This window comes from Oryctolagus cuniculus, chromosome 5 (genome assembly GCF_964237555.1).
Source record: "Oryctolagus cuniculus chromosome 5, mOryCun1.1, whole genome shotgun sequence".
Lineage (NCBI taxonomy): Eukaryota > Metazoa > Chordata > Mammalia > Lagomorpha > Leporidae > Oryctolagus > Oryctolagus cuniculus.
This window is the reverse complement of record NC_091436.1, coordinates 93,127,260-93,154,256: the sequence shown is the minus strand read 5'-3', so window position 1 is coordinate 93,154,256 and position 26,997 is coordinate 93,127,260.

Below are 26,997 nucleotides of genomic sequence, written 5' to 3'. Positions count from 1 at the left end.
AGCAGGTGATGGCTCAAGTACTTGGGTCCTTACCACCTTGTTGGAGACCCAAACTGAGTTCTCAGCCTCTGTCTTTGGCCTAACTCAGATCCTGCTGTTGTGGGACTTTGGGGAATGAACCAGCAGATAGGTATTCGATCTCTCTCTGTCTTGGTCTCCCTTTCTGAGTCTGCCTTTTCAATAAACAAAAACAAATCACAGGGCCTGTGCTGTGGTATAGTGGGCAAAGCTGCTGGCTGCAATGCCGACATCCCATATGGGCCCCGGTTTGAGTCCCGGCTGCTCCACTTCAAATCCAGCTCACTGCTATTGCCTGGGAAAGCAGTAGAAGATGACCCAAGTCCTTGGTCCCCTGCACCCATGTGGGAGACCTAGAAGAAGCTCCTGGCTCTTGGCTTTGGATTGGCACAGCTCTGACCATTGTGGCCAATTGGGGAGTGAACCAACGGATGGAAGACTTCTCTCTCTCTCTGCCTCTCCTTTTCTCTCCGTGTAACTCTGACTTTTAAATAAATAAATAAATCTTTTTAAAAAATCACAAATTTTTAATGGTTAAAAGGTCAATTTTGTGTTATTTGCATAAACATCACAATTTTTGAAAAGATAAATAACATCAACTGCCTAGGGTTAGTTCATGTTTAATGTATTTTTACTGAGAATGGCAATGTAAGTTGATACAATATGTTCTTGAAAGCACTATATTAATTTTTATACAATTCCCGAAATATTCTTGTCTTTTGACTTTGCTATCCTATTTTGAAGAAAATAATATTAAGTAGAAAAAAGCTATTTGGATGGCGATGATTATAGCCATATCAAAAAATAATAAATAGAAAATAAATAAACCTAAATATGCAAAATGAAGAGAAATATGTCATGCTAACTCAATAAAACATTATGCAACTATTAAAAATTATAATGATTATGACAGTGTTTTTGATATATTAGCAAGTAAAAATGGCATTTTCATGCATCAATGAAAACTTTAATGATAAATTAGAGAATTTTGATTAATAGTTCCCTTTTAATTTTGTCTTTATTTTTATTATTTTTCCTAAATAATAGACTGATAAAATTTAGCCTCAAACAAAATTAAATAAACACTTGAAATGTATTATGTTACAAAAATAGAAAAGAAACAATTCTTAAAAACATAGTAGAAATTATAAGGCATATTTTAAAAGCAATCTTCTTGTCTTATCATTTCTATTATAGAACTACAAGTACTAAATGATACATATATATCAACTGTAGTAATAATAGAAATCAACTTACAATAACCTCTGTTATAAAACTACACATATTCTGTTATGATTGGAAGGAGTCTGGAGAGCTGTAGAATGTGGTTATAATATAGGCTTTTACAGAGCAATGAAAGGGAAAAATGTGAGATGAAGTGGAAAAAATGTTTAACAGACGCTATTGGCAAAAAGAAGACAAGATAATAAAACAGAATATCATAGGAAAATTCTCAGATGCAAAAGTCTTCAAACACACTTCCCACAAGAAGGATTAGAAAGAAATATCAACCAGCTAAAATGTCTCAGCATAATTACATATAGAATCAGAATAATTACAGCCCCGTGTGCATAGTGCTGTTTTGATCGAGGATGGGATGCATAAATGACATTGGTCTCTTAAGACCGTATCACCTAACAATGTCCTAATCGTTTGAGTTTGTATCAGTACACTCTATGGTGCTTGCACAGTGGCAAAATCTCCTAATATGCATTACTCAGAGCAAATTCCCATGGCCAAGCAGCACATGACAGCAGGTGTAATATCTAACGGCCTTACTTCTCATTTATAAGGGACTTAAAGCAGTGGAGAAAATATGTGAAAAGATCATTTCTACTGACGAAATAATTTGAAATCAGGAAAAGAAATCTGAGTACAAAGGTAGTGACAACTTATTAGCCAGGAATTTCTCTGTTATACCAATATTTCCCCTGTAATTGGTGTCATTCCCAGTAAATTTCTAGATGCTGCAGCATCAGGAGGGATCTTAGATATCACGTGAGAACATTTTCTTTCCTAGTTAAGGTCATCAAAGTCTAGAAGAAAGATGCACACATAGAACATAGCAAGGGAGGAGAGAGCCTGCCCCAGGACACCCTGGCTCCAGGCTGTCGCTCACTGTTCCTGGATTGCCTCTCTGTTTCCCTGTCTGTGGAGGCACCAAGGAACTAGGCTGCAGCACTGCCCCGGTCTAACTCCCCTTGTCTAATGCCTTTGCTTTCTCTCAAATCCTTTTGCTCCAGTCATGTTCAAGGACAGGAATAACTCCCTCCATTTGCCAGGAAAAGCTCTCTGTTCCATGGACATTCCAAGCCAAAATCAGTTCATGCTTATTATACATAGCAGTATGGTAGCTTAAGACCAGTCTTCCTCCCAGGAGTGTTTCATGTAGTTCAGAAGCAAAATATAACTGCATAAAATACACAAGAAAAGATAACACTATTCAGAGCTAAATCAGAGGTCAACATATCACTCTAGAGAGAGGAAAAAGTTAGTACAGACAAAATCTGGCTGAAAGACTTCAGGAAGGCAGGAAAGGGAAAAACAGAGCAGTGTTTAGCAAAGTAGGGTCTGAGGATCATCTGCAGTTGAATAATGGGACAGACGAGTTTAAAAACGGAAAACCAGGAGTCAGCATTTTTACCAAGATCCAGGTGATTTTACTCTATTGATAGGTTGGAGAGCCACCCCCAGGTAGGTGGGAGTTGGTGCTAGAAAAAGATGTGAACCACAGCAGGAAGGAGCCTAATGGCTCCTGGAACTACCCACAGAGGCAGACCTTTGAAATCACACAGTACAGGAACTGATATAAAAAGATGCCTCAGCAGAAAGCCTTGAAGCAGAATAAAATTTTACTGTCTAAGTAAGAAGAAAATAAAGATGACATTTAACCTTGTGCCACTACAAGTATGGAAACAAGGGTGCATGGGACATAGGCTAGGTTCTGTGAAATAATGAATCAAGATGGCATATTTAATGGGTTTTCTTACACTTGTGTAGGTATCTTTTTAAACTTCTTAAGCATGACTTTTTTTTTAAAGATTTATTTTATTTAATGTAAAAAACAGTTACAGAGAGAGGTAGAGACAGAAAGAGAGGTCTTCCATCCGCTGGTTCACTCCACAAATGGCCACAACAGTTGGAGCTACGCCAATCTGAAGCCAGGAGCCAGGAGCTTCCTCCAGGTCTCCCACACAGGTGCAGGGGCCCAAGACTTGAGCCATCTTCTACTGCTATCCCAGGCCATAGCAGATAGCTGGATCGGAAGAGGAGCAGCCGGGACTAGAACCAGCATCAATATGAGATGCCAGAGCTTCAGGCCAGGGTTTTAACCCGCTGCGCCACAGCGCTGGCCCCAGGCATAACTCTTAATTCAAACGGTGCAATATTCGAGAAAAAATACAAGTGATTTAGTAACTAGACTTCTGATTTTCCACTGTTTTTATCTTACATGGGAAGTTTAAACGATGATTTTCTTTTGCATCTTACAGCTCAGTTTGCCAAATTATATTATTACATTTAGATATTGGGTAGAAATGATTTCATTGTACTATTTCAACTGAAAAGGATAAATATGCAAGTTTGAATCAGTCTTGCTGACAGAAGACATATGGGCTCTCTCTGGGGTCAGCGCCGGAGCCCTTGCTCTGCCTCCACTGTGCTTTCCCACGCTTTCTCGTTACTCCCAGATTCTAGGGCTGTGCTCATGCCCTGCCTCCCCTTCTGCTACGCTCACTCTCAGGACTGTTTATGTAATTAGGATACAATCTCTGTGGCTTTCAGACTTTTCCTTGACCTAGAGCTAAGGAATCATACACCCTTTTTATTTCATAGTTTTACTACCAAATTCTGTATGAAACAGAGGGAGGAAAAACAGTCGACATTGGGTGCTGACAGCTTGAAGACACTGCCACGAGATCCCCGGATAATCACTCCTGTCCTGCCCTGCGCTGTAAACGGGCAGGTCTTGTTCTCCTGACTTCGTGGACTCACTCTTTGTCATCCTGATGACGTCCTGTAGAGTTTGTTTTTCTGCAGCTTTAAAGCTTTTGGACCTCAGGCTCCCACTGCCCTCCTTCTCAGGGACACGTCTCATCCCCAGGGGAGCCTCTTTCCAGGCAGGTGTCTGGAGGCTTCAAGGGTAGGATCACGGGTGTGAACTCAGAGGGCGTCCGTGTCCCTGATTATAATCACCAGGCAGCCTCCCACCCACCTTCAGTCTCCGTGCCCTCCAGGCTGACGTGCGAAAGTGTGAATTAGGTCAAATCTACACACTAATCACCTACACTTTTTAGACCATGGACATGTCTAACGACCTCGGAGCTCACGGGAGACACTTTCATTCTGACGGTGAAGGCAGACATTTGTGTTCATTTCGGTTCCCTTGGAGTGGGGCCTTTGTGTCGTCCTAGTCTTTTCCTCTGTCCCCCTGCTTCTGAGCCTCATCTTGTTCCTGAAACCTTGACCCTGCAACAAATGCACAGGCTTCCTCCCTTAATCACACAAATTGCTCCTAAAACTCTATTCCAGGACCGCAAGGAAGGCAAACTGCCAGTCTGCCAGCAATCCTCCTCACCTAGAATTCCTACAACTCCCTCTTCAATTACCACTTCGCTGCGCGCATTTTACACTATATGTGTACACAGTGAATGTGGTCTTATTTCATACAGCATGGGTTTGGGTGTGTGGCAGGAATGTTAATGTTTCTGTTGTCATCCACTAATTGAGAGCCCGTGTCTCTTTCCCTGGAGCGCCTGCCCAGTGCAGCACAAAAGGCGAGCAGGCAGCCGCCGCTGCTGCCCGTGCACAGGCGTTTGTGCTGCTGTATCTATCTTGCTTTCTCAGTACGGCTGCACGTGATTATTAAGCGCTGTGTGTGGGGTTGGTATTTACTCCACACGTGCCTTTCAATTCCAAAGGGAACTGCGCTTTCACTACATACCACGGAACAAAAACAGCCCAATGGCGCCCCGGCACAGAGCTAGAGAAGAAAGAAGTACGGAGGCATTTTCCCCATTGCTGGGCACGTCCTCGCCCGGAACTAGACAAACGTCAGATACGCAGAAAAGGACGATCGCCGCGGGAAGAGCAGTGTGGAGCACCGAAAATTAAAATTTAGGGATACATTTCCCAATTCGGAGTAAAAAGCTAATTTAGAAATGTGCCGTTAATGTAGATTTGAAATATAATCAATGAGAACTTGTACGTGTGTGTTTGAGGAAATAATACGATTTGGAATTTTAGGAAACCTTTTTAGAGCTGAAGAATTTTGAATTTGCACCACATATTTGCACTGCTAGTTGCTATCTTAATTAAGAATATTCTGGAAACTAAATTTCCATTCCAGTCAATTGGACTTTTTTTTCTACCAGTCCAATTTTCTTTTTCATAATTTTAAATGTTCAAATAATTCAATTTTAACCTTTACATTTAGTGAGAATTTAATAAAGTAGTATATTAAAATTGCATGATTTAACTGTAATGTATCATAATACACATAGTACAAAATGTACTATCTTAACCATTTTTAAATGTACAGTTCAGAAATGTTAAGTACATTCACATGGTATGTGTAGCTAATCTTTAGAACTTTCTCATCTTGAAGACTGAAACTCTATTGCTGTTGAAATGCCCCATTCTCCCTCCCCGCTGTCAGCCGCTGTAATCTACCATTCCAGGTTCTGTTTCTGAGTTTGCTTATATAAGTAATTCACCTGCCTCGGTGTGTGAATAGCTGTTCAAAGGGGTGTCTCTCTGGGGAGGTGAGCACTCGGGCATCTTGCTTACCAGCCACCTCATTCCGCCCTCCCTATAATTCAGTTTTCATAAACTGTACACACTGTATCGCATGATAAATCAGATCTTAGAGCTATATTATAACCAAAATCATGCAATCTCATTGAGTAAAGCTGTGATATAAACTTTTGTAAAATACTGGTTGGACGGTTGATACAGCAGGTAAAATGCTATTTTGGATTCCTGCAGCCCATATCCTATGCCTGCTTCAAGTCCTGGCTCTATGTCCTATTCCAGCTTCCTGCTAATGCAGACCCTGGAAGGCAGCCCGTAATGGCTCCAAGTTCTTGGGTCCCTGCCACCCATGTGGGAGACCTGGACTGAGTTTTCTGCTCCTGGCTTCAGCTTAGCCCAGCCTGGCTGTACTGGGCAATTGGGGAGTAAGCTGGTGGATAGGAGATCTTTGTCTGTCTCTGTCTCTATTCTGTGATTTTCAATTAAAAGGAAAACATAAATAAAAATTCCAAAAGTTTTTCCAAAAATTTTGTAAAATAAGAACTCACCAAAGTTTTAAAGAAATGTCAAGAAGTTCTCATGACAAATCCAAAGAGAGGGGGGAAAGAAAAACACACCAGTTTTCTTTTAGTAGGTGGCAAGGTAAAACAACGTGGGGTAAGCTATGTCCCTTGGTGCTAATACACTTCCCATGAAATACTTGTTCCCAAAATATGCTCCTAAAAAAAGTTTTTATGATTGAAAAACTCCCAGGAAAGCTGCATAATATCTCTCTTAAGGAAATTCCAATTGCATATTAGCATACTAAAAGTTCAAGAATTTCTGAATTGTTTTCTTCCCCCAGTATTTGACCTAGGTATTTCCCAAATGAAAACTTGAACTCCCGTGGAGGAGGAAGCATAGGCTGTCAATCAGGATGTGACTTCAGCTGTTTCTCAGCCCAGGAAAGATGGTTTCAAGTCTCAGAGCCTTGATTTGACACTTAAACCTTCCTTCTTCATTCCACATTTTCCTATTTACTTTTAGATGGAGATTGCTATAGGCTACATAAATGCTGTCACCAAGACACTCCTTACTGTAAATGTCAAATTGATTAAACTTTCATTTGAAAGACTGGTAAAGCAAATCTGACAATACACATTTCACTTAGCTTGGTGTTTGAAACTACCGCATAAATCCCAGGGGGCAGATCAATGGTCCTCCAGGCTAAAATAAAAGCTGTTTAGTTTTATATTTCCACTGTATGTGAGCCATAAGTCCATCTCACACAATAGGAGGAACAAACCACTTGGCTGCAAACTGCTTTGAACGTATTTGAGCAACAGCAGCAAAGACAGGTAAATGAGAACATTTCTATGCGCACACAACATTAATATTGTATTGAAAAGCTGAGTCTGTGTGGACTGTATTTAGAGATACAAACAATAGTTCCAGAAAAGACGACATACAGTACAAGATGAATCATTGTTACTACACAAAAGCCTCTGAGATTATGCACTGAATCTAAGTGGTAAAGGCTGGGGTAATAACTAGGAAATGACTGATTTTCCACTGGAGACATTTTGTTAATTATTTCAAGGCTCTATAGGCAATTTTAACACCTCGTAAGGCTGTCATTATGATCCATTTACAATAACGGCAATTTCTCTCTGAATATTTGACAATGCATAAATTAACTCCTTCCTTATATGTTTTCTACAATTATAACCAAATATTCGTACGCATGTCTTACCTCGTGTACTAAATTTAAGCTCCTTTAGGACAATGGTGACAATTTGGTTTGTCCTTCAGAACTTGGCCCTATATGTAGTGCAATTTAAATACATTTGGGGAATAAAATTATATAACTACCCTTATTCAGTGGTCAACATTTTCTAAAGAAAGAACTGTTTGCTCTCTATTATTGAAAATGTCCCAAAGGCTAAATTCTTTTGTCTTTTTTTAAAAACAGATGTCAGGAGATTTTCCTCTTAAAAAAAATTTACTGATTTATTTTTTATGAATTGAAAGCAGAGCAACAGAGAGAGAGAAAGTGGGGAGAGAGATCTTCCATCTGCTGGATCATGCCCAAATGCCCACAACTGCCAAGGCTGAGTCAGCCTGAAGCCAGGAGCCAGGAACTCCATCAGGGTCTCCCACACGGCTGGCAGGGATTCAAGTACTTGGGCACTTGAGCCTTCATCTGCTGCCTCCTGGTGCCCATTAGCAGGAAGCTGGGTGGGGAGTCCAGCAGGTAGGACTCCAACCAGACACTTTGGTAAGGGATGTGGATGTCCCAAGCAGTGGCTTAACCTGCTGTGCCACAACATCTGCGCCCTAAATTCTTTTTTCATTTCAAAAGGTGATATCCACTAAGCAAGGCCTCAATACATATTTGGTTCTCTTGATTCGATCTGGATCCTTGAAGAAAATAAAGTGTTAAAACATGGGGCCCTTACCACTGGAAGTGAAAGAATAAAAGACATGAGAGGTGAGATGAGAAATTTTGTAAAATGCATTTATTGATTAAATAACGGGTTTAGAATGTTTCTTGCATTTCTAACCAGCAGGGTCATAAAGTCGAAGTGATGTTCTTCCTTACTGCTCAGGTGTTTTGCTCCCCTTTCATGCCTGACCGTCCTGTTCCAGTAATTCTGAGTGTTCAGGAATTGTTACTATGGACATATGTGTATATATATGCATATATATACAAAAACTGATAATCATACATACAGGAGATAGTCAAATAATTCCAAGAAAACATTTACTATGAAAAACTATCCATGCTTTTCAAACATTTTTGAGCTGCCATAAACTTATCTTTTTATTCCATTCTTCCATGAACCTTTTGGAATACCATCGTATATGAACAATAAATATAAATAAAAATATCTAACACTTCCTGCTTATTTTTCCTCCTATCTATATTCCAGTGAAGAGTATAATAATTATGGAGCTTCTCGGATGGTCACTGATGTCGTAAAAAAAGACTACTGCTGTTCCTTTAACAATTAGTTAACAATTAGTTAAAGGAACAACAGTAGTCACTGTGCACTTGCTCCCCAGGTAGGACCTCTGTCCCTATTGAATTAAAATATGAGAATCAACTGCAAATTATCTCCCCAAACTGTATTCTATATGTTGTGTGTGGGCGTGGGTACAAATTATTGAAGTCTATGATTAGCATGAAGTTGGTCCTCTGTATATAAAGTCATACTAAAAATGATCCATAATGAAGAAGGAGATGGGAGAGGGAATGGGAAGTGGGATGGGAGCAGGGATGGGTATGGGAGAAAGAACCACTATATTCCTAAAGTTGTATCTATGTAAAAATGTATTCATTAAATAAAAATTAAAAATAATAATAATATGAGCTTAAAATTTCCTGATATATTTCTCAAGCCTGGCTGATGTAGACAGTTTACCTAACTGTATTGATGTTAATATTATGTAACTAAATTTATGTTGGGTAATTTTATTTTGCTGTGGTTCTGACGGTGACCATAAAATTCAACTGTTAATGTTCAGCAATTATTTTGTGCATTAAATGAATATAAATTATCTTTGTTTCTACATATATTAACAAGTAAAAAGAAAAAATACTGAAAATTCTTCCCATGAATAGAATGTACATAGACCCTAGAAGTGTGGGATCTTATGCTGAACATATGCAAGCCATATATATCGCCCTTTGCACAGTTTAAAAGCAAAACAAATATCAGACAACACTAAAATAAACAAAATAGTATAATTTGAAACTTAGATTTTTCAGGATCATTGTGACAACCACTGAGATTCCAGAAACTCCTAATATTATAACATATTTTAATTCTTATTTTGGAAGTGAAATTTTTTTGGTCTGGATCTGAACTGAGATTTTTGAGGGTGGACAGTAATGTAGCCCATTTATGAAAATTAACCCTATGTTACTACGCAGAACTTTATTCAAAGGAAATTAAAGTTAAAATAATGTTGAATAAATACTAAGGCAAAAATGATTTTTCTTAATACAAAACAGATTAGAAATATGAATAAAACTCATTGAAATATTAAAATTGGGAAAATGTTTAAAAGCAATGTTTATCACAACTTATACTTATTTAAATAGTTTGGTATTTAAATCTATCTTTACCTTAGGCTCCTAAATCTTATCTACCAATTCAAGGAAAGGTCAGTTCATTGGAAGTATTGATTTTTCAAGATTAGAAACACAACTTCCTCATGATGAACAAATGCTTACTGTATTGCCATGGTCAAATGAATATGATTAAGTTTTGCCATGCCAAGAACCAGAAGCTTATTAGATATAGTCATGAGATAATCCAAAAACAAAACAAAGCAAAACACCACCCTAGACTGGGTGTCTGGTCTGCTATACCTCTCCTTTCTTTTGACATAGAAACATGCTTAAAATTCTTCCAAAATATACAACAAAAATTGTTTGACTCCTATAATTCGGTTCCAGCTATTGCCATATTCCTCTCCTTTTTTTTCTTTTTCTTTCTTTCTTTTTTTTTTTTGTTGCTGTTGTTTTTCTGTTTTAGTTTTTAGAAGTGCCATACAAAATACTACAGACTTGGTGGCCTAAACAACAGAAATTCTGGAACCTAGAAGTTCAAGGTCAAGGTGTCAGCAGAATTGTTTTCTTCTGGTGCTTCCCTCCTTGGGCAGCCTTAGCACTGTGTCTTCATATGAATGCTTCTGTGTGTCTGTGTCCTAATCTCCCCTTCTTATAAGAATTTCAACAATACTGGAGTCAGGCCTACCTCACCACTCTCATTTAAACTTCATTACCTCTTTAAAGACCCTATCTGCAGAGGGCCGGTGCTGTGGCATAGGTGGTAAAGCTGCCACCTGCAGTGCCGGCATCCCATATGGGCACCGGTTTGAGTCCCAGCTGCTCCACTTCCGATCCAGCTCTGCTGTGGCCTGGGAAAGCAGTAGAAGATGGCCCAAGTCCTTGGGCCCCTGCACCCATGTGGGAGACCTGGAAAAAGCACCTGGGTCCAGGCTTTGGATCGGCGCAGCTCTGGCCATTGCAGCCAGCTGGGGAGTAAACCAGCAGATAGAAGGCCTCTCTCTCTCTGTCTCTCCTTCTCTGTGAAATTTTGCCTTTCAAACAAATAAATAAATATTTTTTAAAAAAGACCCTATCTGTAAATATAGTCACATTCTGAGGTACTGGGCATTAGGGTTTCAATTTATTAATTTGAGGGGAACACAATTCAGTTCATAACGCTCTCAGTTAAATGTTTTTCATGATCCTTCCCAAAGGCCTAAGTGTGAGCTGGGACAGAGGTGTCAGGGCTGCTATAGCTCACTACTGTGCAACGTACTAATGTCCAACGGCCTCACCAGTGCCCCATTGCCTACCGTCATCCAACAGTGAGTTGTTACTGGGTAAGGAAGTCACAAATCTCCTATCCTGACTGCAAGCTTACTACTGTAAGCTCCACATGCTACATTTTCCCACTGAAGATATAGAATTTGAGGGTTTGCCAAGTCACATGGCCCAGGAGCAGGGGGGTGTGCTGGGTTTACTTGATCTGGGCCCCGCTAAGCAGACTTCCATGTCACTTGGCAATTGGGTTAAGATAGTCTTCCCAAGTTAGTCTCTCTCTCTCTCTCTCTCTCTCTCTCTCTCTCCCTCTCAAGTAAAAAGCTTTTAAAATGAAGAAAATAACTCTGAAAGGAGTTCTAGTAATAAATTCAGCAAATTTCCATGTTTCTGAACAGTTTTTCTAACTGCAGTACTGGAGAATTCAAAACTTGCTTGTACAATTTTGCTAGCTAGTGAAATGCGTGAACTTTTGTTGTCATCTGCAAAATATAAGAAACATTAGCTACAGAGCGGGTGTTGTGGTACAGCAGATAAAGTCATTTCTTCCAATGCCAGCACCCCCTTTTGGAGTGCTGGCTCCAGTCTCGGCTGCTCCGCTTCTAATCCAAATTTCTGCTAATGCACCTGGGAAGGCAGTAAATGATGGCCAAAGGCCTGGGGCTCCTCCTGCCTACACAGGAGACTAGGATGAAGTTCAGGCTCCTGATTTCACCTTGACCCAATCCTGGCTGTTGCGGCTATTTGGGGAGTGAAACTGTGAATGGAAGTTCTCTCCCTCTCTTTCTCTTTTCCTCTCTCTCTCTCTCTCTCTCTCTGTCACTCAACTTTTAAAATGAAGTAAGGGGGCCCGCTGCATGGAGCAGTAGGTTAATCCTCCTCCTGTGGTGCCGGCATCCCATATGGGCACTGGTTCTAGTCCTGGCTGCTCCTCTTCCCATCCAGCTCTCTGCTATAGCCTGGGAAAGCAGTGGAGGATGGCCCAAGTGCTTGGGCTCCTGCACCCACGTGAGAAACCAGGAGGAAGCTTTTGGCTCCTGGCTTCAGATCAGCACAGCTCCAGCCATTGTGGCCATCTGGGGAGTGAACCAGTGGATGGAAGACCTCTCTCTCTGTCTCTACCTCTCTCTGTAACTCTTTCTTTTTTTCTTTTAATGGAATTGAAGCACATGTGTTTGATGCAAGGACTTTTTGAATTTGTATTGCTTTTTTATAATGTGGTTTTTCTTTATATATATATATATATATATTTTATTTATTTGACAGAGTTAAACAGTGAGAGAGAAAAGGTTTTATTCCTCCAGCAAGTGTGGTCTTCAAGGGAAGTTCGTCAGAGGCGCAGTGCCCAGACTCAGTATTTGCATCAGTCATTGAGGCACCCACCGACTAGCACATACTAACATTCTAGACTCCAGAAAAGTAGGTGTTCAGCATAAACAACATTGTTTGCACCAACAGCATGTACACAATAAACCCCCCCTTATCAGTGTGGCAGTGATAGGAACATGCCCCAGATCCAAGTTCCCAAACTCCAGGCAAGGAGCAAGCTTGCAAGCAGGCCTTTCTGAGGAGAGCAGTGTCTGGCCTGTTGCGTGAGCTTTTCTGCACAGGCACAAAGCAGAGGGCCTGGGCGGCTGTGGAGGCTGCCTGGCTGGCTGACTCACTCCTGTTTCTCTTCTCAGAACTGAGCACACTCCACACATCACACGGAGAGGACCCCAGGTACATGTCACTGTGTGTGCCACTTTGTCATCATATTTCTGCCTTCGGTACCTTTTCCATTGAGTAACCCAATGAATGCTGCTTTCCTTCCTTCCCTGCCCTCTTTGCACTACAGACACAGTTCTAGAATTTACTGAATAACATGACGTGGGCACTCACAGAGTTACATGTAGCAACAGCCAACCAGGAAGCAACCTGTGATGAGATCGCAGAGCTACATGGCCATGCTGGGCCAAGTCTGCTAATTCCACTCTTCCCAACCTGGTCTAACCATAACCTGATTTCTGGAATTAGTGTGGTGAGGCAGACTTGGAGTCCTAAAGGAGTAGCATGCATCCAGCTGATTGGGCCCAAGTTCTGTCTGAAAAATCTGTCTCCTTATGTTTCAATTAATTAACTAATCTGACAGCAGCGAGAGAGGGAAAGGCAGGTAGACAGAGCTCCCATCCGCTGGTTCATGCCCCAAACCCCCACAATTACCAGGGCTGGAACAGTACGCAGTAGGGAGCCAGGGACTCAATCCTGTTCTCCCACGTGCATGGCAAGGATCCGACGACTTGAGCCATCAGCAGCTGCCTCCCAAGGTCTGCATTAACAGGAAGTTGGAGTCAGGACCTGGAGCCAGGTACTCCTCCAATCAGGAAGTCTATCAATGGTTGTGCCAATACTCACCTCTCTCTCATTATTTTATGGTTATGCTCAACCAGTTTTTCACTTTAAAATATGTAGAATGTGCAACTTGTCTTTTCAGGCAATAATTTTTCAGGAAATTTGGATACAAATGCAACTATCCCTAACGTCTGTGTTAAAATTAGTTTTGTTTTTACTTTTTTAATTTTATGTCCTTGTTAGAAGGAGAACTCTATTGTTGAGCTGTCAAAGGCTTTTGACTGAAGAGGAATCAGTAAAGAACTCCTCCTACCCCTTGCTCCTCTGGGTCCTCCATGCTTCTCCTGGGGTGACCGCATTGTCTCCCACTAGAGCCTCGTGCACTGCTTTGCCAAGTGCTACCACTGGAATCTGACAGCGATGGTGGTCCCCAGAGCTCAACAGTGTACAGAGCTTACAATTACTCTGGTCCTCTTCAGTCAAAACAGTATTTCATCAATTTCACTTCTTTCCTTTCTGAAATAAGTAGTGAGGGAAGCAGCAAGAACGGGGTGGCTCATTTGGTGCCAGAGGCCTCAAAACTTTCGGTGTTCAGTAGCTCAGCTCACTCTGAAGTGTCTAATTCTCCATTTATCTTTCTAGCCTCGGCACTGTTTGTTAGAATAGCAAAGGCTCCCCTTGTCTTGCTTTCTTGCATTATCAGGATGAAATGCCTGTCTTTGATTATGCCATGGCTTTCTTGAGCCAGCATCCTTGATAGGCGGCAAATGTGAGTGGCAGGCCATAGCCTGTGGATGGGCCACCATTTACCCTCCTTTCTTTCTTTCCTATGGTGCTCACCTCCTTTCCTGCCCCACTGTTCTTTTAATAAAGGGGCTGAAGCATTCCCCATGGAATCCAGATGCTATCAACACATGTCATGTTCCCCTGATTTGTTCTCACTGTGATGCTTTTACTGCCAACAAAATCAACTCCAATGTGATCTGAGTAATGTAATATGTTTACTCCTTCATACTTCACTATTTGAAGAGTTTCTTAATTGATCTACCATTCCCCAAACCAGCCCTGAAAATACTATTACCTAAATAGAAATTGTTCCAGCTCTCCACTGCCCTCTGAATAGGACTAGGCACCTCTGCCTTCATCTGAGACTCACAGCTGTCTGCAGGTGAGCACCGATAGCCATTCCCCTTACTTCTTCATATTTTACTTATTTACTGATTTAACCTTTATACCATACCTGATTCATTCATTTATTGGCAGCTTAATTTCTTCAGTTACATTTTTGAATTGTCTATTTTGTTTCAAATAGCAGGCCTAGTACATATTTTAAAAAGAAAAGAAGGAAAAAAGACATCTTTCTTGTCCCTGAAAGATTTACATTCAAGTTGAAGATATAATTAAAGTAAGGTATATGTTTACAATTTTGATCGATTGATTGATTGATTGATTTACAAGACAGAGATACAGAAAGCTCTCATCCCCTAGTTCACTCCTCCAAATGCCTTTAATAGCTGGAGTTGGGTCAGACCAAACCCATAAACCTAGAACTCAGTCCAGGTCTTCTACATGGGTGCCAGGGCCCAAGGACTCGAGCCATCTCCAGCTACCTCCCAGGATGCTCACTAACAGAAGCTGGAATTGGGTCTATAGCTGAGTGGCAAACCCAGATATTCCAATATGGGATGTGGACATCCCAAGTAATGTCTTAACCACTGCACCAAATGCCCGCAGCTAAAGTGTTAGTAAGTTTAATACATTTAGTGTAATGATGAAGTTTATACACAATACCATGTATGATCAGCAGATAATTTAATTCTTGTGGTCTACAAATATTTATTAAGCAGTGACAATAATGCAAGCAATAGGCACACAAACGTGTAAGAGGTCTAAACGAAAAAGGAGAATCAGGTCAGTTTCTGGGAGATGCTGTTGTTCAGCAGTTCCCTGGGTCACTCAGCATATCCCGAGCACTCGAGCCCTCTGCTGGCTGCTGTCAAGCCGCCCCTGGCAGAACGCGCAGCTTGCTTTCATTTTCTGCGTTGCCTCATTTGAAATTTTCCTATTTCAAAATGCCCTTGAGCCTTTAAGGCCTAGCCCACTTTTCGTCACCAGCAATTTCCCAGGATTCCTCTATCACCATTCTAGAGTCCTAGGGCACATCACGTTTGTGTCATGGCACAACTTTTATGTCATTTTAAGCAGATCTCCGACATATTAAAAAAATAACTGAGACTGCACAGAGGTAGGTACAGTGAAGACGGGATGGCCATCTTTACCACAGCTCTTTTCCCATTCCTGCCGCTGGAAGAAGTCCTATCAGCAATTTGGTGGGTGCTCACCCAGAGCCTGCTCTTGGTGTTTACACACCTGCACACATAAGTGCGTGCAAAGGCCCATAGTACAGAAGTTCACGTTTTTGTGAATGAAATCATATTCTACATTGTTTTGGAATTGCCTATGAAGATTATACTTGGGCAGATGTTCATGTCAGCACATAAAAATGTAATTTTTTCTTTTCAATGTAATATTTAGATAGACATTTGTTTTCTGACACTTCATTGTTAACAACAAACTGCTGGGGCAGACATTTAGCACAGCAGTTAAGATGCCTCTTCGGGATGTCCTGAGAGGCAGCAGGTGATGGCACAGCTACTCAGGTCCTTGCCACCCTGTGGAGACGAGGATGGAGCTCCTGACTCCTGGCTTTGGCCCAGCCCAACCCTGACTTTTGTGCATTTGATGATTGAACTAGTGGATAGAGGATCTCTCTCTCTCTCTCTCTCTCTCTCTCTCTCTTTCTCTCTTTCTCTCTCTCTGCCTTTCAAATAAAATGAAAGTAGATAAATAATTTTTAAAACAGCCTGCCAAATATATCTTTGTGTATGTGTGTGACCATTTCAATGGGTAAACTTATCATCATGGAATTCCTGTATCAAAGAGTGTACATATGAAATGTTGGTTCCTACCAAATTGTCATCCAAACAGACTACTGAAGCATAGATTCCCACAGAGGCCTGAGACCCTCAGCTAGGCGTACATTGCACATGCTTGATCTTTCTTAGTTGCAGGAACATAATCTCTATGGAATAGGATTGTGTCTTTTACATTTTACCACGCTTGGTAACTTCTGGTATAGGGCAAGGCTTAGCACATAAAGCAGGTTTGATAAAAATTTGTGTAAACAAAATGAAACACCAGGTTTCTCCTGGTGACAAAGGAGGGGCTACTTGGTTTTTGTGGAAGATCTCTGATCCAGTCTCTGTAGAGTGACATTCTATTTCTATCCCCTGACTAAGTACATGGATTGTATTAGTGACCTAGTCATTCTTATGTTGAAGACCTTAAGATTTTATGAGCAGCTAGTAGGGAGTTGCGAGAGAAGGCTAGAATTGGGGCTGGGGAATAAATATGCGAAGGCCTGGAGCTCCAGGATCTCCTGCTGGCCTGTAGGAATGTGGCCAGAGATCCTTAGTGTGGGAAGAAGAGCAGGAGGTCACGGTAACCTGCCACTGAGCCTGGAAGCAAGAACGGGAAATAGCATCCAACAACTAATAGCTTTAAAGTACAATGTTTGTGTGCTTTTAGTTGGAAGGTCTGGGTTAAGACCCCAATTCTATGACCTTTAGCACTCTACTTACCAATTCTGCAGGTCCCTTTGCACTTTTGTAATGTGGAAAGTACAATCCTATGGAGCCATCATGAGAATTAAGAATGATCAAGTGAAAGGAGCTAGTGCAATAGTGCAATGCACAATACTAAGTAAAAGCCCTCGAGTACTGATTAGGGCACAGAAAAGGACTGCCTCAGTTGATTCTGCACAGGATTCACCTAGGAACATCATTTTTAAAAAAGATTTATTTATGTGAAAGTCAGAGTTACAAAGAGTGAGGAAGAGACAGAGAGAGAGAGAGTTGGTTCACTTCCTAGATGGCTGCAATGACCATGGCTGGGCCAGGCCAAAGCCAGGAGCCAGGAGCTTCTTCTGGGTCTCCCACATGGATGTAGGGACCCAAGCACTTGGGCCATCCTCTGTTGCTTTTTCCTGGCCAATAGTAGGGGGCTGGAACAGAAGTGGAGCAGGGAGGAATCAAAGTGGTGCCCAGATGGGAAGCCGGAGTCGTAAGCAGATGATTTACTCGTTACACCACTATGCCACAACACCAGCCCCAGGAACATCATTTTTTAAAAATGCTATGTTTAAATAATTGATTTGTCCATTTTATGCATTAGTTTCAAAGCCACGTCTTCAAAACAATAATTCTAGGTGTTCAGGTAACTAATTTTTTCTCATCTGATTTCAAAGTTATTACTCTTCTTTTTCAACAGTTAAGGACAAACTTTATTTTATTTTTGTTGTTGTTGTTTGAAGGTTTTTATTTAATGAATACAAAGTTTCATGTACAGCTTTTAGGGATATAGTGTTTCTTCCCCCTACTCCTGTCCCCCACCCACACTCCTGTCCCATCTCCCACTCCCTCTCCTGTTCCATTTTCCATTTAAGATTCATTTGTTGTTGTTGTTGTTGTTGTTTGACAGGCAGAATTAGATAGTGAGAGAGAGAGAGAGAGAGACAGAGAGAAAGGTCTTCCTTCCATTGGTTCACCCTCCAAATGGCCGCTATGGCCTGCGCGCTGTGCCGATCCGAAGCCAGGAGCCAGGTGCTTCCCCTTGGTCTCCCATGCAAGTGCAGGGCTCAAGCACTTGGGCCATCCTCCACTGTTTTCCCAGGCCACAGCAGAAAGCTGGACTGGAAGAGAAGCAACTGGGACAGAATCCGGCGCCCCGACCAGGACTAGAACCCTGGGGTGCCAGCGCCGCAGGCGGAGGATTAGCCTAGTGAGCCACGGCGCTGGCCTTAAGATTCATTTTTAATTGACTTTATATACAGAAGACCAACTCTTTACTAAGGAGAGATTTCACCTATTTGCACCCACACAGACACACTAAGTATAAAGTACAGTTTGAAGACAAGTTTTACCATTAATTCTCATAGCACAACTCATTAAGGATAGAGGTCCAGCATGGGGAGCAAGTGCACAGTGATTCCTGTTGTTGATTTAACAACTGACACTCTTACTTATGACATCAGTGATCACCCAAGGCTCTTGACATGAGCTGCCTAGGCTATGGAAGCTTTTGAGTTCACAAACTCCTTCGGTTTTTAGACGGGGCCATATGCAAAGTGGAAGTTCTCTCCCTTCAGAGAAAAGTGCATCCTTCTTTAATAGCCCCCTTCTTTCCACTGGAGTCTCACTCACAGAGATCCTTCATGAAGAACTGTTTTTTACTCTATGTCTTGGCTTTCCATGCCTGAAATGCTCTCATGGTGTTTTCAGTCAGGCCTTAACAGCTGATTCTGAGGTCAGAGTGCTAATTAGGGTGTTTGAAGGACGAACTTTAATTGAGGACCCAGATTTCCATGTGGATGCATTTTTTGTCAATTAGGGATGTCATAACAAAATTTCATGAACTGGATGATTTATAAACAATAGAAATTTATTTCCCATCCTTCTGGAGGATAGCAAATGTGAGATCAAGGTGTTGGCAGGTTGATCAGGTGAGGATCATAGTTGGTGTCTTCTAGTTGGTGTCTTCATAGTGGGTGTCTTCTAGCTGCGTCCTCACATTTTGGAAGGGGAAGAGGTCTTTCTGGGGGCTTCTTTTATAGGGAACTAATCCCTTTGTAAGGCTCCACCCTCATCATGACCTGGTCACCTCCCAATCACCCCACCTCCTTTTGCCATCACACTGAAGACTAGGGTTTAACATAGGAATTTGGAAGGGACACAGACATTCAGACCATAGCCAATATCAGGCCCACAGCAATGCAGACGGGCAGATTAACTTGGATGATTCAGATGTTTTAGATGGTGGGGATCACAGGAAATCCCATGACCGTGAACTTTTCCTGAGTCTTTAAAAAGAGGGCAGGAGGGTGTGTGGGCAGCTTTGGATTCCATACTGAACCATTCCCAAGAATCTAGTCTGGCAGGGTGGAGATGGCCAAACCACAGAGAATTTGAATGCCATCCAAACATTAAAAATCCCTCATGCTATCTTCTTTTGCTCTGTTTCACCTTTGCTCGTGTTATTTCTTCCTTCTCATTTCCACTTGGTAAAGTCCCCTTCATCATTTAAGGCCTAGACTCAAGCCCTTCTGTGTGCTTCATAGGTTTCTTCCTGTGTGGCATTTTTCATGTTATAAGTTCTTATTGATTTGTCTCTATCTCCTCATTGACTGTAAGTATGTCAAAGTATTGTTTTCATATTTCAATCTCTTCCTCATTCCCTCAGCTTTACACAATGCCTTATACAAAACAGTTTTGCAGTAATATTTTAAAAAATGATTAATGAAAGGCTGGCACTGTGATATAGTATGCTAAACTTCCACCTGCAGTGCCGACATCCAATACGGGCACCAGTTCTAGTTCCAGCTGCTTCTCTTCCGATCCAGCTCTCTGCTATGGCCTGGGAAAGCAGTAGAAGATGGCTGAAGTGCCTGGGCCCCTACATCTGCATGGGAAACCTGGAAGAAACTCCTGGTTCCTGGCTTTGATCAGCCCAGTTCTAGCCATTGCAGTCATTTGGGAAGTGAACCAGCAGATGGAAGACCTTTCTCTCTGTCTCTTCCTCTCTCTGTCTCTAACTCTACCTCTCAAATAAATAAACAAAATCTTTTTTAAAAAATGAATACATGAACAGGAGAAATGTGGGCTCAGTAACAGTGGTTGGATTTGTGTCTACAATGAAATGCTTCTCTTAAAGCTTGTTGAAGATGCCACAGTTCTTCTACAGAGAGAATAAACATGTGTCAAAGGTTTTATTCAACTCACTAATGGTGGAACCAGCAAAATGGTAAAGCTGATTTTAACAAGATTTAAGAAATTGGGGTGTATGTAGTCCTTTTAAGAAAAGAAAGAATAAGATTGCTGTTAGGATATCAAACTGGCTAATGTTCCCAGTAGCTTTACCCTTTGGAAATTTTCTTTTCTACAGCAAAAAATCATTTGCATCTCCACGAGGGGCAAGTATGTAAATAAAGGGAACTCCTCAAAATCAAAGCCCTTAATTAATAGTAAAGAGCAAAGTTAACAGTGGTATAATTTCCTAGGAAATTAAATAATTCGTGGGTGGGATTGATAAACAATGAGTAAGGATGACATTAAAATAATAGGCAAGCATCCACTTGGCTTTATTTACAGATTGTGGGTAGCTTTTCTATCCCAATCTTCAGCTCTTTTTATTCTTTGCTCTCTTTCTGGAACAATTTTCTCGCTACACATGGCTTGGCAATCATTCTCAAGCTGAGAACTTTGGTCTAGTCCTTTCTTCTCAGCTCCAGACTTGCATATTAAATGCTCTGCTTACTGCTATGTGACCCTGGGAAGACTATTTAATCTCTTGGTGCCTCCATTTCCTTCTCTATAAAATGAGATTAATAATCATACCAACTATTTAGGGTCATTATATAGAATAAATTATCTCATATGAACAAAGTACCTTGAACAACACCTGACACATAACACAATATAAAGTCCTGATATTACTGTTAATTCTCAACATCTCTATTTGAATGTCTCATCAACACCCAGATGCTCCTTACATGAAATAAACTTACCCCATTCTCTTCCCAAACCTGCTCTGCCTCAAACACTCCCTGTCACCACTGTTCATGTAACTATAACACCAAAAAGTGAAAAGCCATCATGTATACCTCCTTCCCTCACCCCTCATAACTACACTACCCAGAAGTTTTCTCTCTTTTACTCCTAAGTGCCTCTTGAATCCATCAATGTCTCTGCATCACCACAGCCAGAAGCCTAATCCAAACTGCTTTTATTTTCTTGCTGTTACCACAACACTCTCCTTTATGGTCTCCCCATGAACACTCTTGCCTCTCTCTAAATCAACCTCCGTATCGAGTGATCATTTAGGAATGAAAAGCTTAGCATGTTTGTCCCCAGCTTAGAGCCTTAGAAAGCTTTCCATGGCTCTCTCAATGAGGACTCAACTACTCAGCTGGCCCTTTTCTCAGGCCATTCCCCTCCAGTGTCTGCATCAGCAATACTCATTTACATCTCAACCGAGTGAGGTTCTGCAGTTAGGCCTTTGCTTCTGCTGTGCCTTTGCCTACAGCATCCTCCCCCTCCTCAGCCTGTTGACTCCCAGCTAAAGCAGCACCTGTTCTGGGTACTCTCTTGAGTCCTCAAAGCAGGCCAGGTTCTCCTCTGGGCACCCTTCATTTTTTCTCCAAAGTATCTCCACCCCCAATAAATATGCACTTATGTGTGTGACCATGTAGCCAGTTTCCATTTTCTCTCACTAAACTGGAAGCTCCATGAGGGTAGGGAACATGACAGTTTTTCTTACCCCTGTAGTCCTAGTGTCTTGCAGGAAGTGAAGCATTTAGGATATGTTCAATATATTTTTGATGATTGAATGAAAGAACCCAGAAGACAAACTCCAGTGGACCCCTTTATGATACTCTGCTCTGTACAATGTATTTGCTAGTGATTTAAATGAAACCACAAAGAGAGAGGGAAAAAATGAAACCATCATTGGGGGAAGTACAACAGAGCCAGGATTCAGAAATATCTTAAAAAGATTCAAAATGGACAAAATTTAGTCAAAAAACATAGAAGGCCATGCATTTCTTTTTTTTTTTTTTTTCAAATTTCCTGTAGAAATGCAGTAGTAGGAATGTTAGTGAAATGGTGCTATCTCCTCTAAAGGCACCATCTCAAGCCCCGGATACCGTCTTGGCTTCTCCAGGACCCAGCCTGGCTTACTAGGAGTCAGGTGACCAAATGACCGAAACAGAAATGACAACCCCACCCCACCTCAAATGGAATTCACTGCTCCCACTTTCCTAACCCCTGCAAGAGTATAACAGAACCTGCCTCCCCACACATGTGCTCTCTCTCTTGACCCCCCCCCCCCCGCCATCCCTTTGCGCCCTCTCATGTCCTGTCCCTCCAGCCTGTCAGGTTCTCCCCACCTGACAATAAATCTTTCCTTTAACTCCAGTGTTTGGTGTGTTTTGTGGTGGCCTTTCAAGGAAGACTACCTGCTAACTATCTGCTGCCAGAGTGGGAAGGGTGCAAGCCTGGGAGAGTTAGCAATGGACACCTGGGCTGCACTGAAAACCTGGGGGTCTTGAAAGTATGTGAGAACATGGATGTTCTCTCTTGCACCTGATGAAATTGCCACATACAAACAATGTTAGACTAGAGACATGCAGAGGGGAATGTACATAACACAGCAGCAACAACAAAGGATATTTAACCTGAGAAGGACATGAGGCAACAATTGCTTTTGTTAGGTCTACAGTTTGATTGTCAATGTTTACCAGATACTTACCACAGTGCGTTACAGGCATTACCTTGTTTGAGTCTAACAATACCTCTATACTGTAGATATTATTACCCCCCATTTTATAGACATCCTGCTGACACACACAGCTGTAAGTGGGGGATCCAGGATTCAACCTAGACTCTAGAGGCTACCTCAGAGACCAGAGCCTTGGGAAGCAGCCCCTTATTAAAGGCCTACCACCTGGACAAGGGAATACATGTTTACTGGATCAGAACCAGGATATGTGAATGACAAAAAGAAGCAGGGAATTCATGAAATTCTTTCCCAAGGACAATGAAAGTTCTTGATTAAGTAGATATGCCACAACTGAAGGTCTATCACCACCACTAAAAAATGCTGTGGAGGAGGCCATCATTGTGATACAGCAGGTTAAGTTGCCAGTATCCCATATCAGAGTGCCAGTCTGAGCCCCACCTACCCTGCTTCTCATCCAGCTTCCTGGTAATGTGCCTGGGAAGGCAGTGAAAGATGGCCAAAGTGCTTGGATCCCTGCTACCCATGTGGAGATGACCAAGATAGAGTTCTTGGTTTCAGCCTAGCCCAGATCTGGCAGCTGTGGCCATTTGGGGGAATGAACCAAAAGATGAGATATCTTTTCTTCCTGCCTCCCTCCATAGCTCCCTCTCTCGCCATCACTCTATCTTTCAAATAAATAAATAAATGTTAAAAGAAAGTTGTGAAAGGCATCCTGCATTGAGAAGGGGAGTTTGTACTAGATGACCACAAATTTCCCCTCCAATGAGTTTAATGAATTGGTGGTGGTAGGAATCATATACGACTAAACCTGGAGTGACAGAATGAATAATTGTTTCAGAAAATAGTCACTTGACAGACTCTACTTTTTAGGATAGAGGATTATTTCTTAGCCTCATTGACTTTGGGCTTGATTATGTGACTTGATTTGGCCAAGGAAATGTTACTGGCCATGGCTTAAGTGGAGTCTCTAAATGGACTTACACAATGTGACTTGGGTTTGAGCCTCTGTAACCTACCGTGAGATGCTCCTAGTATCCACAGCCTCTTGAGTCTAGGACGCAGAATCAACATATGCGGAATAGTCCTGGGCCAAAGACAAGCCAATTGCCCCAGCTTAGATCAGTAAAACGCTAAATTGATTCACAGTTCCATACATGTGAGAATGAATGCTTGCCATTGCCAGTCACTGAGCTGTGGGCTTTATGATACAGGATTATTATGGCAAAAACTGACTAAGGAATACTTAGTTCTCTATTGCCACTACTTATATTCATGATATTCTACAAGAAACAATTCTCTCTGCCAGTCTCCTGGCTTGAGAGTCCACCTTGTGTGGATATGTAGAAGCAGAGGAAGGAGGTGAGTGACTACCAATGGATATGCTAGCCCTTCAATGAACTACTGAGTTTTTAAGTAACTATTGTATTCCCCCCTCTATAGGCCTTTGACACAATTCTCAGAAGACTTCTGTATTCCCACATTGAGCCCATGTCTTTGTGGTCTCTCCATAGATTATCTCAACACTCTTGTTCTGTCCTTATTAATGTAATAAAGCTTGGGCAAACCTGAGTCTAGAGACAGTTTTCTTTCCTTTTAGGGTCTCTGGCCCTTTGCATTTCAAGTTAGGGTTTCTGTTACATTGCAAAGGGGCAGAAAAGTATGACATACTTAGTTACTCATTATAAGGGTCACTGCCAATATTCCAGTAATACAATATGGGTTAAAAAGAGAAAACACACAACAAATTTATTTAATCAAAGTTTTGCATGACACAGGAGCATTCAGAAATGAAGACCTAGAGACCCAGGGAAACCTGTCCATTTTTCTACTTAGGTTCAATGCAAGATGGACAGCTGTGCAGAAATGTGCACGGACAAAAAGCTGTGATCTAATGGGTTGAACCAAGCAAGGCCTATGTGTTCAGCTTCTCTTTGGCCTCTTTGTGTGTGGCATTCCTTCCTCTAGATAGGGGACAGGGCCCCTCTGGAATGAAGGTCTTCAAAGTAGAAGGGTTAAGTTTTATGGCTCACTTTGGGAGAGAGGGGTTTTAGTTTCTATGACCAGCCACTGGGAAAAGGAATTTTAGTTTCAATGATTCACTTCAAGGGAGAATAGAGAGAAGGAGACAAGGAGATAGACAAAGGTCATAAAGATCTTAATTTGGAGGCCCTTCCAGTCTCCTTAGGTCAAAGAATTCAGTCACATTGTGGGGTATCATTCAGAGCTCCAGTGGTTGTTTACTTTGATGATCTCCTTCAGGAGGGTTACAACGGGCAGGCAAAACCCACTCATCTTCTGTACAAGCAGAGGCCTGACCCTGTACTGGGCTCTACTGAGAGGCAGAGCTGGGAATGTAGCTATAGGGAGGTGTGGGCCGTGAGAAGGGTAGAATGGCAGAAACCAGGGTCAAAACAGGGGGGATAATCCAGAGAGGTCCTCGAAGGTAATCAGCGGTGCTTCCTTTAAGATCCCTGTTGTCTCCTCATGGGTAGATGGCCCTTTCAGATGCTTTTCCTTCAAACCTTAAATTCTAAAATTGCTTGTGTTGACTTTCTTTGGTAACCCTTTCGCTTCTGGTTTCCATATGGTGTACGAAAGCAGAAGAGGCAAAAAAGGGGGATGTCAATGATAATACAAGAAGGATTTCATTTACATTTTGAAAGAGGAAACCAGCAGCTCTCAGAGCTACAGGAATCCAGTCAATTTTTAGCCCTGCCCATCTTTAGCCTCAGTCCTCCACCCCCAAAGCCCCACAGTACTAAGGTTGTTCAACCAAAGGGACAATGGTGGACTTACAGGACTAAAGAAGGGTGTAAGTTATTAGGAAAAGAGGGAACAAGCCATCTAAGTCATACAAAAGAAACGAAAGAAAGCTAAGAGGAGAAATAACATGTGTGAGACACCATGCCAGGTAGCTTACGTAGACACCTCACTCACTTCCCACAGATGTACATTATTAGCTTCTTGGATACAAAAAATAAAGAAATTGAGTCAAAAAGGATTCAATCAAGTAACTTAAATCAAGTAACTTAATCAATATATCATAGCTCATTAGCTGGAAAATTGGGAGGAATACCTAGGTAGAACAGGGATTAGAAGCTAGATCTCTCTCTCTCGAAAGTAAGACAGAGGGTGATCATTAATCAGGCTCAATCATACACACAGATACTCAGATGTTAGATATGAGTGGCCAAAACCAGACTTTCACCTACAAACCAGGTTTGTTGTGACTTATCCCAGTGCTTAAATTTCCCCTATTTCTATCTTCTTTTCACTGGGTTAAATCCATGCCCATCAAACCTGGTTGTGCATAAATCTGAAGTTATATGGCAGGGAGCTTGGGATACTGGATCACAGGAGGATTGCGTACATTGTTTGGTAATGGTGGTTTCATTCCAAACTTTGACAGGAGTTATATCAAAACAAATGCAAAGTTGAACTGAGATGAAAAGGCATTTCACATTTGCTTTGTGTAATTCCTTCTATGATGAAGACCATTTTGTAGAAAAGCTTGAGAAGTGCAGGATCATGATGGACTGTTCCTAAAAAGTCTCTTGTAAAATGAATACATTGACTGTTAGAGTGAACAAGCATTTTTTTAACATGTTCTATTTTTAAGATTTATTTATTTATTTGAAAAGCAGAGTCACAGAGAGGCAGAGGCACACACACACACAGAAAGAGAGAGGTCTTCCATCTGGTTCACTCCCCAAATGACCCCAACAACCAGAGCTGGATTGATCCAAAGCCAGGAGCCAGGAACTTCTTCTGGGTCTCCCACGCATTTGCAGGGGCCCAAGGACTTGGGCCATCTTCTACTGCTTTCCCAGGCCATAGCAGAGAGCTGGATTGAAATAGGAGTAACCAGGACTCAAACCAGTGCCCATATGGGATGCTGGCACTGCAGGTGGCAGCTTTATCCACTACACCACAGTGCCAGTCTCATGAACAAATGTTTCCACCCATTGCCAAATACTGGTGAATATGTTGGGTTTAGATGTCATTGGCACAGAGGCAGTACTTCAAGTACAAGACCTTAAAGCATAAGTTTTATAAAATTCTGGGGGCATAGAAATCGTTCTTATTGAGCCACACTGGGAAAGTGCTTCAGTGGGATACCAGAATAATGTGTGAGAGGAAGGGCTACAAAAAGTGGCCATCTTGGGGGACAGCATTACAGGACAGTGAGTTAAGCCATGCTTGTGACACCAACATCCCAAAATTCA